Source organism: Cyprinus carpio, chromosome B2, assembly GCF_018340385.1.
Source record: "Cyprinus carpio isolate SPL01 chromosome B2, ASM1834038v1, whole genome shotgun sequence".
NCBI lineage: Eukaryota > Metazoa > Chordata > Actinopteri > Cypriniformes > Cyprinidae > Cyprinus > Cyprinus carpio.
The window spans coordinates 11951595-11967125 of record NC_056598.1 but is presented as its reverse complement, the minus strand read 5'-3'; positions in this window follow the sequence as shown (position 1 = coordinate 11967125).

The window sequence follows — 15531 nt, the reverse complement described above, 5'->3', positions numbered from 1 at the left end:
TTTAACACCACTTAGCAGACATTTCATTTCCAACTGCTGTGATACAACAACCAAAATAATAAAACATTTCCAGAGTCACATTCATCCCTACGTACTGAATATTTTGCAGAAATGTTTCCAATGAGCCTTGGTTGAATATTATTGTAAAACGTGGTTACTGTGGTAAAACAGTGGTAAATTTGTGGTTTTATTACAAATTCCATAATTGAACTATGGTTGCCATAGTAAATCCATGATGCATTTTTTAAAGATTTCTTATATTGTGTTGTTTTGCAATGAAAAAAAAATACAGGTATAGTGACCTGTAAATATCACAAGATTGCTAAAAACCCAGAGCATGGGTTGGAAACCTATGGCACAAGGAGGGATAATAACTAATGTACATTTTGAGGTACTTAGCTTTCAGAAATAAACTATCGCTTACCAAGATTTTCATGTCGGTATGCACAGCTGTATTCCCCACAAAAATTGCGATGACAGTGATGTGCAAGTTATGACCTTCTCTTTCTCACACACTTACAGCGAGTTTCAGTAGGGTCACATTGGAAATCTGTTTTTGAAGTGCAATTCAAACCTGGAAATAAACTTTTAGGATTTTGAAAGGTTTGTTGAAGAAAAAACACTATGTGCTATTCTACATGTAAAAATCATGTTATGCTGGGATGTCATGTCAAGTCCACTGGAAAAGAGTCCTGACTGAACCACAGTGCAGTTTGACTTGACTTGAACTTAAACTATGCGTTTACATTAATGTGACTTGGCATAACCAAACCATAACATAGGACTCATCTGCAGTTTGCACTGAACAAAGTAAAAGTCCATGAAACAAAGGAATGTCACAAAATGCATTACATAAGGCAACATAGATCATCAGTTTTCAATTATAAAATGTATTAATGTTTCAATTAAACGTATTTGAACTTTTAAAATGGTTATGAATTTGGTAACATATCATTGGTATGACAGTGATTAACTAGAAAAATTAAAAATGCCACTTAATAACAAAAAGGTTGCTGACCTCTGTTCTAGAGGGAATGGCTACAGCCAAACTCTATTAAAATCAAAAGTCTCCCATGTTTATGTAGACCGTAGACAGCAAGAATCTCTGTAAGTTTTGTAACAATGCATCTCTCTTTCAACAATATGCTCTCTGTACATACAGTACTGAACCAAATCAGACTGCAATAGAACAAATTGCTTTTCTGTGATCATATTCCAAGTGTTTTATTACTGTCTTGGCATGAGCAACCACATCACCCACCTGCCCTGAGGTTAGCATCATAATTCTGGTCAAAAGTACAGTCTTGAATTGTTTTGCCCCTGTGCTCTTGAACAGCTTTAAGATGCTATGGAGGCCTTCCACCACCTGGATCACCTTAGTGGATCACTCTAATAAGCAGCGGTCAAATTGCTCCTATAAATCATAGACTTGGCACCTCTGCCCTCCTTTCTGAAGCGTTGTACAGTAATCGTACAAGAAGCGAAGATAAATTGTTATTACAGCACTGCAGTACAATAATAACCCAGCAGAACTGGTCTCCTTAAGTGAAAAGAGAGGAGAAGAAGAAAATCAATTTTATAATCACAAGTGTAGTAGGAAAGTAGGAGGAAAGTGCAAGATGAAAGGATTCGGTTCTCTTTGGTCATTTCTCTTGATGAGGCCAAACACGGCCTTGTGGTCTAGGAAGGACAAGAATGGAACATATGGAAAAATCTGTCATACCGCTAATGCTAATTCTTGTTTGGATGAAGGCAAAACAGGTGAGCTGCTTTAATGTTTCCATTAAACATACGTTTACTTGTACCTGGAGTCATTTCATTAGCAAACACAATTTTTGTCCGACTCATTGACCTGAATGATAAAACAACTCTCGTGGAGACAAATCCAAACTGGCTGGAATTCATTGCTGCAAATTAGTAATGTGCTCAGCTATTTTCTTTTTGTTTGGGCTCCTGGTAAAACGTCTACACAGGTGTCATACTTTGCAGAGCCAGAATCCTAATCAGCAGCCTTGGGAGATGCCTGCCGGAGGAGTCAGGTAGGCATTAATTACCAGGCTGTCAGCACACAGAATGGAAGCACTGAAGTTGGGTGCAGTGTTGTATGACTGTATCAACTTATCAGTGCCAAGGAGAGAAAGCAACCTGACTGCCAGGAGAGGAAAACATACTTTTTTTTCCCTATAACTGAGGGATGAGGCCGTTATTTTTCAAGGCTTCATCAATAGCACAAAATCAATTATTTAAATTTATTAGCAATTTACTTGAGGTACTGGATGTGTTTCACCATGCAAAAGTGCACAGAATGCCTAAACTAATTTGGGTCAATATTTAACGTTCATTAAATCAGAAAGATGTCAAATTTTTCAGGAATGTTTATCTAAAAAAGGTCTGCCTGCTATTTTTAACAGTCCTTTGGAATAAACTGTCAAGGCTTTTTTTTTCTCTCTCTCTCTCTCTCTGTATGTGTGTGTGATCTGAATCTGATGCACAGTTGTATTAATGGGGAAAACTGCAGAGGTTGCATTTTACTGACAAAAGATATATTTAAAGTCTGAATTCGTTGTCAGTTTACAGTCGTACCTGTACTTTCCTGAATGTTAGGGTGAAGCTATATTTACTGAAGTTAAATTTTTTTGATGTGCAGTGTAAACAGGAAACTAAAGTTCAACTTGGACATCTTTTCTGTGTCGAGCAGAGCAACATGTCTGTTTATCACGGATGAATGAATGAATGAATGAATAGTATTTATTTATTTCAGGAATTATAATTAAGAACTTTCTTTTGCACTAGAAGTTTGGTTTGCAGCTTCAAAAACAAACAAACAAACAAAATTGCATTTGATGTCAAGAATATTTCAAATGCATATAAACATTACTTTTCAGTAAAAATTAAAGAGAAAGCAGTAGTAATATTATATCATACAATAATAAAAAAAGTGCAGTAGGACACACCATAGGCAACCAGGAGCTTTCCAGTTTTAATATATACAGTATGTATGTATGTATATATATATATATATATATATATATATATATATATATATATATATATATATATATATATATATATATATATATATATATTAGTAACACTGTGCCATTTTTTGGAGAAGGATTCACTGTACTAAACAGGCTTCCTAGTTAATTCAGATATGAGATGATTAGTCATTGATGTTCATGTAACCTCAGGCTTTCATCAGCCCACATATAGGCCTGTAGTGCTCCAGAGATGTTTATATTTGGAAACATCCCCGCAATTAACTGCTACAGAGTGCTCAGTGAAGTAAATCTAAATCTTTAAATCTGTAGATTTACATAAATCTCTAAATCTATAATCTATAAACCATCAATAATGTTAACTGATAGTTGGTCATTTTTTTACAGCTCAACTAATAATATCTACAGTAAAAAGTTTGAGGTAAAAACAAACAAACTAACACTGTGAAATATTATTTAAATATAATTGTCACACTAACGGTGTAGATAGAAGGTATACACATAAATAGGATGAAGAAATAACAATCTTTAATAATCCACACAAGGGTAATCCATACGAGGAAAGCAGAAAACATGTACAAACACGACAAATGAAGACTGACACGACAGGAAATTTAATACACATGCAAATAAAGATAATTAATAGAATACAGGTGAATGGAATGACACAATCGGACATGAGGGAAAGCTAGCTCACAGGCACAACAAAAAGTCCTGTGGTGTGACAATAATATGTTTTCTGTTTTAATATATTTAATATGAAATGTAATTTATTCCAGTGATGGCAAGGCAGAATTTTCAGCAGCCATCACTCCACTCAAGTGTCATGATCCTTCCGAAATTATTGTAATATGCTGACATTTCTTATTGTGTTTTTTTTTTTTTTTTTTTTTTTTTTTTTTTGGAACTTAATTTTAATTAAATTATATGTATGAATTATAATAAGTATTTATATATAATTCTCTAAAAATGACACATGAACACTATTAACCAATCAAGGCATTTTAGAGTGCCAAATAATACAGTATTGTTTATGGTATCTTCAACATATTAAATAGTAGCTACATGTTTAGATTGGCTATAAATCACTTTGCAGGCTAGACCTGTCTGTATCATGATGATAATGTAGGTGGTCCTCCGAGTGTTGTGCACCTGGCTGTTAGTGAAGAATATTACTCTGAGATGGCATGATGACCAGATTCAAAGGAAAACAACACAACGGAAGATGAGAAATCAGTGCAAACAATAAATTTACTGCAAACCTGACGTTTGTGTGTGTTTGCTTTATAGTGTGTGACTGAGTGTGCATGTTGGTTTTTGGATAGCAAAGTAATAACAAGAAATTTGAGTGTTCAGATGACTATAACTGCATTAAGCCCCATACATTTTATTAGACAGTATTGTACAATATTACTGTATGCCACTTATTTGTCAGTCTGTCTTTACATGCTGCAGGCTTTGTGGAAAATCAGATTAAAACTAGATTTCAATTTCTGAGGAAAACGTGTGTGGTATTTCTTCAGTCAATACTTCTTGTGTTGTGGATGGTCATATTGATGCTTACTGACATGAAAGGTAGTTTACTCACATTTACTCTCGCTCCTCTCATTCCATATGACTATTTGTTCTGTGGTGTGTGTGTTGTTACTTTGTGTGTTTGTGTGTGTATATGTGTGAGTGATTGTGTTTGTGGTTGTTTTTTGGTAATTAGAATATTAATGAAAACTATAATAGTATGTCAATGATACTGAATTTACCACTGTTTTGGGCACCACTGACTTTAAAGACATTTGTCAGATTATATCTTCTTGACATAATTGTAATTTTTGGGTGAACTGGCTATAATATTGCAATTTCTGCGGTATATATTCCCCATTTTCTAATTATAGGGGAATTCCATTGATAGTCTCTAGGAATTATTTTTACATCCTCATCAAAGGAAAATTCTAAAGTTCAAATGTTTATAAGATTAATAGCACACCATCTCTTCAACAAACCTCAGATACGTTTAAATTCATACTCCCAAGTATAATCAGTCAGAGTGTTGAAACACCACAGATTATGTAGTATTTTCAGGGCATTTCATACATTCTAAATGTGATAGATATGGTTTTGACATGCTACATTTCATTGGACAGTATTTAACTCTCCACTAGGATGAACTTTAGTTCCACTTCATAAAGAGCTTGTTGAACATGGTAATTATACCGCTTTGAGCGCTAATAGTTACATTACTAAATTAAGCCGGGGGTGAACATGAAGCTCATAAGGTGTGACTTGGTCTCCCTCCTGCTATCAGTCAATAATAGGTTAAATGACTTCAGATAGAGTCGTGATTGGAAAGGGACTATGGGGTGTCTTCTTAAGTGTAATTACAGCATGATTCACTCGATCCTCAATCTCTTCCTTGTAGGAAATTATAAGCTGTTGTGCACTAACTATATGATTCCCACCCAGGTATGTGGCTGTAGATGTACCATTTCTTTCATATGACAGTAAACTGTTCATTTTACATAAATTATGTATACAAAAGGTTATAATCATCTGTGATTACGCTGATGAAACATTCTTGAGGGTATATGAACCTCAGCACCCTTGATTCCCAGTTCATACCCCAGCAAATGTACAGCACATCCGAGCACCTGTTTTTCTATAGCGTTCAGTCCAATGAGTATAAAATTGAAAGGGATTCTATTTATAAATGTACAATTGGCTAGACCCACGTCATTATGGATTCACAGATGAGTCGGGCTCTGTGGGGTCCATCCCTCCTGTTCGCCTGTCTGATGTTCTCAGTCTTTACGTCACTGGCACTTCTGCAACTTATCACTGATTATCATAAGCCTGCTTTCTCCTTGCATGGAGCCACTGCTCTATTATTAGATATATATGGTTTCATAATGTCAGCTCAGAAACCTTTTCTATACCTGTCCAGAGTCTATTTATCTGGACGTAAAAGGGTATTTCACTCTGCTCAGTTTTTTTATGATTATAGCTCTCAGTGCTGAAATAGAAATGGAGATACAGCATGAGCCCTTGATGGCAGCAATAACGCTGAATAAGATCCCATATGTCTGTGTATTTCCCGGCCAGCGAGGAGCTCTCCTGTCCTTTAGGCTTTTGTTCTGATAAGTAATTACAGTGGGTTTCATAGTCCCTAATGTCCTTGCTGGAGAGCACTTTATAAACATTGAGCACATAATAGCTGTCTGAATGCATTGGCAACATAGTGGGCCAATGTGTATGGAAAACAAACAGCAGGCTGAAAGATTGCTTGGAATTACAGGTGTGGTGTCATTCACTTTATCCTGTTTGGAAGTAAGGCAGGGTATTGTGCTCCATGCGGCCTCACATCCGCCCTCGGCCACCAGCACAACTCATTGAAAACACATTAAGCTGTTAATTCTGGCAAAACATCTTAACTCCATCCTCTCTTCAGCTTCTTCATTGCCAATTTTTCCAACATAGGCCTTTTGGTTTGTTGCACAAATCTTGAATTTAACCTATATTTAGGGGTTCAAGCACGCAGTGCTGAAACCCTCTTGTAATTGTTAGGATTTTTATTATTATTATTATTATTATTATTATTATTATTATTATTATTATTATTATTATTCTTCCGCCCTAAAACTGAACGTGCAGACCAAACCGTAAGGCCTAGAGACTTGAAATTTGGCCAGATTGTAGAGCTCAATTTGGGGAGAACCTATCAAAGTCTCGACCCAATCGGCCAAACGGGGGCGCTACAGCGCAAAATATTTTAGAAATTTAGACATTTTTGGCTGTAGCTCGTAAACCGTTTGTCGTAGACTCAAAAACATGGCATCGTTGCAATCCTTGGGTTAGCCCGAACAAAATTGCTCTGCTGCTTTTTTCGCTCTACGGCGCATCGTTTACTCGCAAAATCGAGTTATATCTGAAACCTACTTTTGCGAACTAGTCCTAGGTTTTTAACCCGATCAGAACCAAACCACTGCAGAAATATTATCTGGACACTCAATATCAATAATTATCGAAAAAAAGTTGAAATTTCGATTCTTACGCGAAACAGTACGCCAAAAAGTGTCTATGCTAACGTGAGCCAAATGTTATTTTAGCTATAACTCTTGAACGGAATGAGATATCTTCACCAAACTCGGTACACATGTGTATAAGCTCAATTTTTGGTCAAATAAAAAAAATTGCGCACCTCTGCCACATGGGGGCGCTATAAGACAGAAAAAACACATAAATGGGTATAACTAGGCAACCGTTGGTCCGATCGACTTGAAAATTGGTATGCAGTTTCTTTGTCTGAAGGGGCACAAATATCTATGAGGACATTGGCGTATCTCAAAAAACATAGCCGCCATTGGCCAATGAAGTTTGAGCTATTATTAGACAAGGTTAACGGAGATCAATCAGGACGAAACTTGGTAGGCATGTTCGACTCATGGCCCTAAAGGTCTGTAAGAATTTTGAAAGAAATTGGCCACTAGTTGGCGCTAACGAGATTTTTGGCTCTGTAATCACGTGGTGTTTCACATATGCATGCAATATGGATATCATTTGATAGATCTCCTCATAATGCACAACTTTGCCTCAAGAACCATTACTGTCAGTCAAATCGTTCATGAATTATTCACAAATATAAAAAAAACATACTTTTGCGAACTAGTCCTAGGTTTTTCGCCCGATCGGAACCAAACCACTGCTGTAATATTCTATGGACTCTCTAGATCAATAATTATCGAAAAAATGTTGAAATTTGTCCTTTGGTTAGCTTTAAAGGGGTAATTTAGAAAAGGGGATTGGCCAAACATACCCCAAAGCCTATAAAGCCAAAACAAATAGTCAAAACTTTATGAAACTTGGAAAAAACATGTGGCAGATGACTCTGAACAAGCATGCAAAGATTCATGGAGATCGGACCATAGGTGGCGCTATAACAGTAGAAAAGGTCTCAAAAACACAAATTTTATATGGTAAATGGCCTCAAATTGGTTGAAAATGCTCATTTATTCACACAAACACTAGATCTTCATATCGTATGATAGATATCCTCATTCTGAACAACTTTGCCTCTGGGACCAATGTTGTCAATAAAACTGTTAATTAAATATTATATAAAATAAATGAAATAAGCTAATTAACAAACTAGTTCAAGGTTTTAAGCTGAAAATCAATAAAACCACTTCAGTAGAATTCTCTAGCTTATCTAGGTCAATATTTATCAAAAAAAAATGTTGAACATTTGCATTTGGACAACTATAAACTGGTCATTTTCTGATATGTTCTTTACGTAGTCTACCCAAAGGCCTACTAATACAAACAGAAAGCCCACAAATTCTCAAGACTGTGTAAAATAATGCATAATTTCATTCTAAACAAGCATGCAAAATTTAAGAAAGATTGGGCAAAAAATATCACTCTAATGGTTAAAAAGGTTAAAAACACAGTGTGTATGTGTGTATGTGTGTACGTGAATATGCTTATAGAGTATTAATATAAAAATTTAATCATTTAATTTCAGTGTGTGTATGTGTCTTGTGTGTCTGTGAGCCTATTCTCCATTTTGGATGTGTTTAACTGTCAGCCATACATCAAGGTTGGCCAAGACCACCTCAAAGACCTTAAAGTGCTTGAACCCCGGTAATTGCTGCTTGCAGCTATATTCCTTTATGAAGTTACTTTTATTTAACACGTAACTTGTGTTTAAACTTGATGGCTCTTTTTTTTTTTTTTTTTTTTTTTTTTGGATTTTGTCATTATATCTATTACTATATGACATAAAATGTCTGTAATTAATTGTAGTTTTGAATTATATAAGTATTTCAAATTTAGTATTCATTTTATTGTAAGAGTGTGTTGTGATAAATACAGATATATACACAGTTCAATAGTTTGGTGTCAGAATGAGTTTTTTTTTATTAATTTTTTTAGCATGAATACATTAAATTGCTCAAAAATAACAGTAAATACATTTTAAAATGTTACAAAAGACTTCTATTTCAAATAATTGCTGCTCTTATGATTTGTCTATTCATCAGATAATCCTAAAAAAAAAGTATCACGGTTTCCACAAAAATATTCAATAGCACAAAAAAAAAGAAGCTTTTTTTGTGCAAATCAGCCTATTAGAATGATTTTTGATGGGTCATGTGACACTGAAGAATGCATTAATGTCTGCTAAAGATTCAGCTTTGCCATAACAAGAGTAAATTACATTTTAGAATACATTAAAATAGAAAACCGTTATATACAATTGTAATGATATTAGGCAGAAGCAAAATCAGAAGGTCTTTAATGCACAACTAGTTTTAATCGTCATAATCAATAAAGCAGGTATTTACTTTGTTTCACTTTCTGTCCAGGAAATCAGTGGTTCTGAGACACGCTCAAGGTCTTAACTGTGATTGTCCTGATCCCCACTGTAACATTCAAAAAAGGTACATGTGTAACCCACAATACCCCTGAAGGCACAATTTTGTATCAAGCAATTTATAGGATTTAGGGAAGGTTTGTCTTGTTTAACTATCTGTCTGTTTTTGTAACATTATTTTCCAACCATTGCTCTCGAGCATCAAATCATGCAAAGTTTGCCTGCTCCTGTTACTGTTCCCTGTGTTTACTAGATGTACTCTTCAGTGGAGGAAGAGGGAGAACTCATAGCAAGTCTATCCCTTTACAAGAAGAAGGTATATGCTGTGTTCATTATTTAATTGGCTCTTAATGAAGGCTCTGTCGGCTAATAAAACCTCACACTTTCCCTTTTTGAGCTAATGAACCTCTAGAGGAAGTGATTAAATTTGTTATTAAACAGGTAGAGACTCAGAGCTCGAGTGATTAATTCCCATGGTAATGCTTTAACCACGTTCTAAGGTACAATCTAAAAATAATAACAGACACAATTTAACTCATATTTTGCACACATCTAGCTTTCTTACTTGCAAATCTTCTGCCATTTGTGAAAAAAAGCATGACTATGTTTGGAAACCGGTGAAAGAGAAAAATGTTCTATGCCTCTGAAACAATCATACAAACACATTCGATTATGATTGATTATGTTTGCATCCTAAGTATATACTTATGTAATGTGAAAAATCATCCCCTTTGTGGTTAGAACCCATTACTCATCTGTCACATATACATTTCAAGTCAGGTTTACCTATATCATGGCCATCTGAAAGATAGAAGCGTTAATTAATTATTGTGTGGGAAGACCGTGGAGATGGACGTGAAGGTCAGGAGATTATACTGCCCATTTAATCTGCAGAAAGAAGCCAGACTCATTAGTTAACATAGCAGCAGACTGACAGGGTTGTATCCTAAAGTAATAAGGGTGGACTCCAGCTCCCTAATTGCACTTCCACAGACTTCAGGAGCAGATTCAGACACAGCAGGCTGGCTGACAAGCTGAGAGACTGACACCATGTGAAATATATCTCAGGAAAGATAATTCAGATGTAGCTTCATACAGTACTGTATAACATAAAATGGTTTGAAGATCTGCAGGGAAGGGTCACAGAAACCCAGTTATGTTCATAGATACTGTTAAACAAGTCATGTTTACCAATATTTGTGAGTTCATCTATCATTTTACAGGAATTCCAGACATCTGAAGGCATCTTCTGCGATTTTCCCCTGCAGTTGTGACAATGGTTGCGCACTTCATCACATTCTCTTGGTATAGCCGATTAGTTTTGACCTTAACTGCAGAAGGTCACACCCATCGCTAATCCGCAATGCTATTTGTCTGCCATTGTTGCTACAGTACATGCCACCACCTCTTAAAGGTCAGGCATTTCGATTTTTCTTTTCTCACTATTCCAGACCCCAAGCATGGAGTCAGCCTAACTAAATCAGGAAGTTTTAACCCCTCTCTCTATTTTCTGCCATCCAGCTGTGTGGACACAGGGATGAAATACTTGCCTTAGGGTAGTAGCAATGTTTCCTTGGTGGCTTACATAAAGTGTAGGAGAGTGGACGTCTCCTTTAGCGCTAATAGAGTGACTCTATTAGATGTCTTAGAAGATTAATATCTCAAGGCTTGCCCTTTTTAAGACTCATTTATTACCCCCAGCTCATCTTTTTACTGGAAAAAAAATAAGGTAATGAATCAAGTCCTCCTCATGTCATTGGCCTTTATTTATTCATAATTTATTGTTCATGAAAAAATAAAATAAAAAATAATAATAATAATAATATAGGGAACACACAAAACACAACAATGGCTTCACACAATGTATGTAAAGACAATGACCAAGAAAGACTAATGAAACACAGTGAAATATGATGCATTTATGCCGTGTCGTAATTACCATAATTCTGAGATGACAACATGTGACATTCGACCCAGAGCTGTTCCAAGTCCTTGGACTCTGAATTTAAATTTCAATAGCAACATTATCAATGCCAAAGCATTTATGTGCTTGCAGAACTCATAATTGCAAATTATAATCTGGGAATGTTCTGAGAGCTAAGATGTGGACCACAGTTGTACCACCTGACTGCCACCAGATTCATTTAGATGCTACTTAGACACTACCTCCAAGTCTGAGGATGTGGACAGCTCCAAAGTAGAATGTCATGTGTTGTCATCTTGGAAGTATGGCAATTACAACATGGTGTGAATACAGCAATATACACTGGATAACAAAAGGTTAAAGGGTTAGTTCACCCAAATATTCAACTTCTGTCATTAATAACTCACCCTCATGTCGTTCCAAACCCATAAGACCTCTGTTCATCTTCGGAACACAAATTAAGATATTTTTGATGCATGCCGAGAGCTCTCTGACCCTCACATAGACAGCTAGGATCCTTAAACGATCAAGGCTCAGAAACATAGCAAGGAGATCGGTAAAATAATCCATGTGACATCAGGGTTTCAACCATAATTTTACGAAGCTACGAGAATACTTTTTTGTGCTAAAGAAAAATGACTTTATTCAAATTCGTCTCCTCTGCGTCATTTTGGAGAATATCCACTGAACGTAAACGTCGTATGCTGTTCTGTGTCAGCTGCGCCACGCAAAATGATGCTGGGGGATGCGGAAAGACGAATTGTTGAATAAAGTTGTAATTATTTTTTCTTTTGCGCATAAAAAGTATTTCGTAGCTTCGTAAAATTACAGCTGAACACCTGTTGTCATATGGATTACTTTACCGATGTTCTTGCTAGGTTTCTGGACCTTGATCTTTGTGTTCGGACGATGAACGGAGGTCTTACGGGTTTGGAACGACATGAGCAATTTCAAACTAAAAATCCAGGTTGTTGGATGTTAACTATTGCATTAAATGAAATGTACTTTTAGAACCTTATCATAAAATGTTACCAAATAATTATTACATTTGTTAGACTAGAAGCTCTATAAGAAGCCTAGAAATGTGTTTTAATTTAGACAATTTTGACATTAATAAGAATGAATGTGTTTACAAACTGTACTTGGCACTTTGAATGTTACATAAATATGAGAATAATGAGATCAGTATTTATTCCTTTATTGTCATTTTGACAAGTAAAAATGTTATTCATTATAAGCCATACACTTGCACATGAATCTACAATTCAAACGATTTAAGAATAGGTTCACAAAGACAGGCAGCAGATTTATTTGGGGAGGAGAAGTTTTGTTTGAAAATAAAAGTTTCATCTATTCTATTGAACAAGACTGAGCTAAATCTGACACCTCAGGCAGGAGTTTCTGGATTCCAATCAGAGATAAGCATGAGACACAGAAGAGACTAATCAACTGCTAAGATCTCCAGAGACTGGTCAAACAGAGGAGGAGAGTGGGTTCATGAAGCTGGAAGAAAAGAACAGGGATTTAGATGAGATGGCGGTTACACCATATAAGGTTCTGCAGCACAATCTGGTAAATTAAGCAGTGGTGGACTGTGACATAATATATGTATTTATACAGCTGCATGGGCTTAATGCTGGAAGAACATGGAGATAGCTTTAGGGGAGGAATTCACAGTACATTTGGTGAACACAGAAATTTTGTAGATATCTTAAAGGGATTGCTCTTCCAAAAGTGAAAATACTGTTGGATATATCCAGTATTAACAATCTGACATTTGCCATCAGAATGTGAAATGCAAATTATTTTTTAGATGAGTGCTAATTACCAATATATTAAAGGGATCATTCGTTGCGATTTAAAATGATCCTTTCTCTTTGGAGTGTTACAAGCTCTTGGTCAATAAAGAAGATCTGTAAAGTTCCAAAGACTAAAGTCTCAAATCCTAAGAGATATTCTTTATAAATGTTTACACTCGTCCACGCCCCCCTAAAACGGTTCGTTCTAACACACCCCCATATCTCTACATCAGTATGTGGGAAGGTTTGCATAACACCGCCCAGATTTACACGCAAAGCAAAAAGGCATACCTTTTATTCTCATTGCAGTATTGTTGTTGCCGCCACCACCATGTCGTATAGACGATGTGTGTTTCACTATGAAAGCTAAAACTACTTTGTTTGGCCTTCCAAAAGAGGACAATATCCGCTTCTTCATGCCTGGGGCTGATCCGTGCTGGTCGCTGAGGAAATACATCAACTTTGCACTGTGGATCGCCAAATCGGCTTTCACCGTGGACGAGGCGGAGTCCAGCCCGGGGTTGTCACATGTGGTTGCCGCAAGCACAAGGTACGCTCATTCGTAGAATCCCCCTCAAGCTGCCCGCCTCTACTCACTCAAGCCGGCCTCGGATCACTCTAGACCGCGGCTCACTCTAGGCCTCCGGCCTCCACTCACTCAAGGCTGCGGTGTGTGATGCTGTTTCGTTGAGAAAGCGAAACTACTTTGTTTGGCCTTCCAAAAGAAGACACAACTAGATATCATGTTTATATCATGTTTATAATGGGTTTTATGTTTATGTCTCATCGCTCTGGCCGGACAGGGCATCACAATATGTTAAGAGGAGTAACATTTCTGTCACACGCTTGAGGCATTCGGCCAATCACAATGCGCTGGACAGCTGGCCAATCACAGCACACCTCACTTTTCAGAGAGATTAGCTTTGTAAAAATCAACATGTTTCAGAAGGTGGGGCATAGAGGAGAAACAATAATGTACAGTATGTGGAAAATAATGTGTTTTTTTAACCTTAAACCGCATAAACATTTAATTACACCAAATACACAAAATAATGTTCTTTTAAGCAGCATCATATGACCCCTTTAAACCATTTATGTACAGTCAACAGAAAAATATTTGTCTAAACAATGTCTGTTTTTATTTATTCACGCATTCATACAGTTTAGACAGGGAAATAAACTTGTTTTGTGGATGTGGACATAACAAAAATACACTTTTTTGGATGCTATAATTGGAAAATACAGAATTTATTATTATTATTATTATTAGTAGTAGTAGTAGTAGTAGCAATAGTAGTAATAGAAGTAGTTGTATTTTTGTTGTGATTTTCAAAATCTGTGTTATGATTGTGGCATCTCACTGTTATGGTCAAGGTTGTTCTGAAAGCAACTGTGGGAAACCAGAAGACGTTGACCTCAGAGACAGCATTAAAGCTGCATAATTGATTAAATAAAAATGTAATTTGCAATGTTATCTTGTACGGTTACTTAACCACAAAAGGCTGCCATTTACAATAGTGTGATTTCACAGATCAAATCAACACTATCTGAATCAAATGCGCCTTGGAGGTTTGTGATTCTCCACTGATATCCATATTTTATGTTTTAATATGAAGCATCTGTAAAGGTTCCATCTACACCAGGGGTAGGCAACGTCGGTCTTGGAGTGCTGATGTCCTACAGAGTTTAGCTCCAACCCTGAAAATAAACCTCACTTGTCTGTAGCCTTAGTAATCATGAAGACCTTGATTAGCTTGTTCTGGTGTGTTTGATTAGGGTTAAATCTAAACTCTGCAGGACATCAGCACTCCAGGACCGACGTTGCCTACCCCTGATCTATACCACGTAATTATGGGGGTTTTATGAAAAAATTTTGACAATTTTTTTGAACATCTTTTAATTGCTCATTGCTCATTGCTTGTGAGATAAAATGTATGGATATGACAGCAGATTAAGATTAAAAAAACCTGAAATTGAAAATTAAAAGCATTTTAAAATGTTGTAGTATTGGTGCAAACCTTATGCAATTTTCCTAAAAATTCACTATATCAAAAACCTAAACGATCATTTTACTTACTGAATGGTTATGTTCCTGCTGAAAAAAAATAAAAAAATAAAAGCATATAACAATGAAGATATACAACATACATCACAAGTGTAAGCAAATAATAGAAGTATTTTCATTTTGGGCAAAACTATCACTGTTTCACATTGTGCCTGATCTCTCATTATGGATTGGATCCATATCCTTAACTTATATATTATACAGCTTTAGGTTACACTTTATTTTAAGGTGTCATTGTTACAGTGTAATTATACATACAGTACATTTTCCATATAAATATTAAGTAAATACTAAGTTATATTAATTAACAACATGTACGGTACTTACTATAAGGTTAGGGTTAGGATGAGGGTTTGGCTTAGGGCAGCGGTTCTCAATTCCAG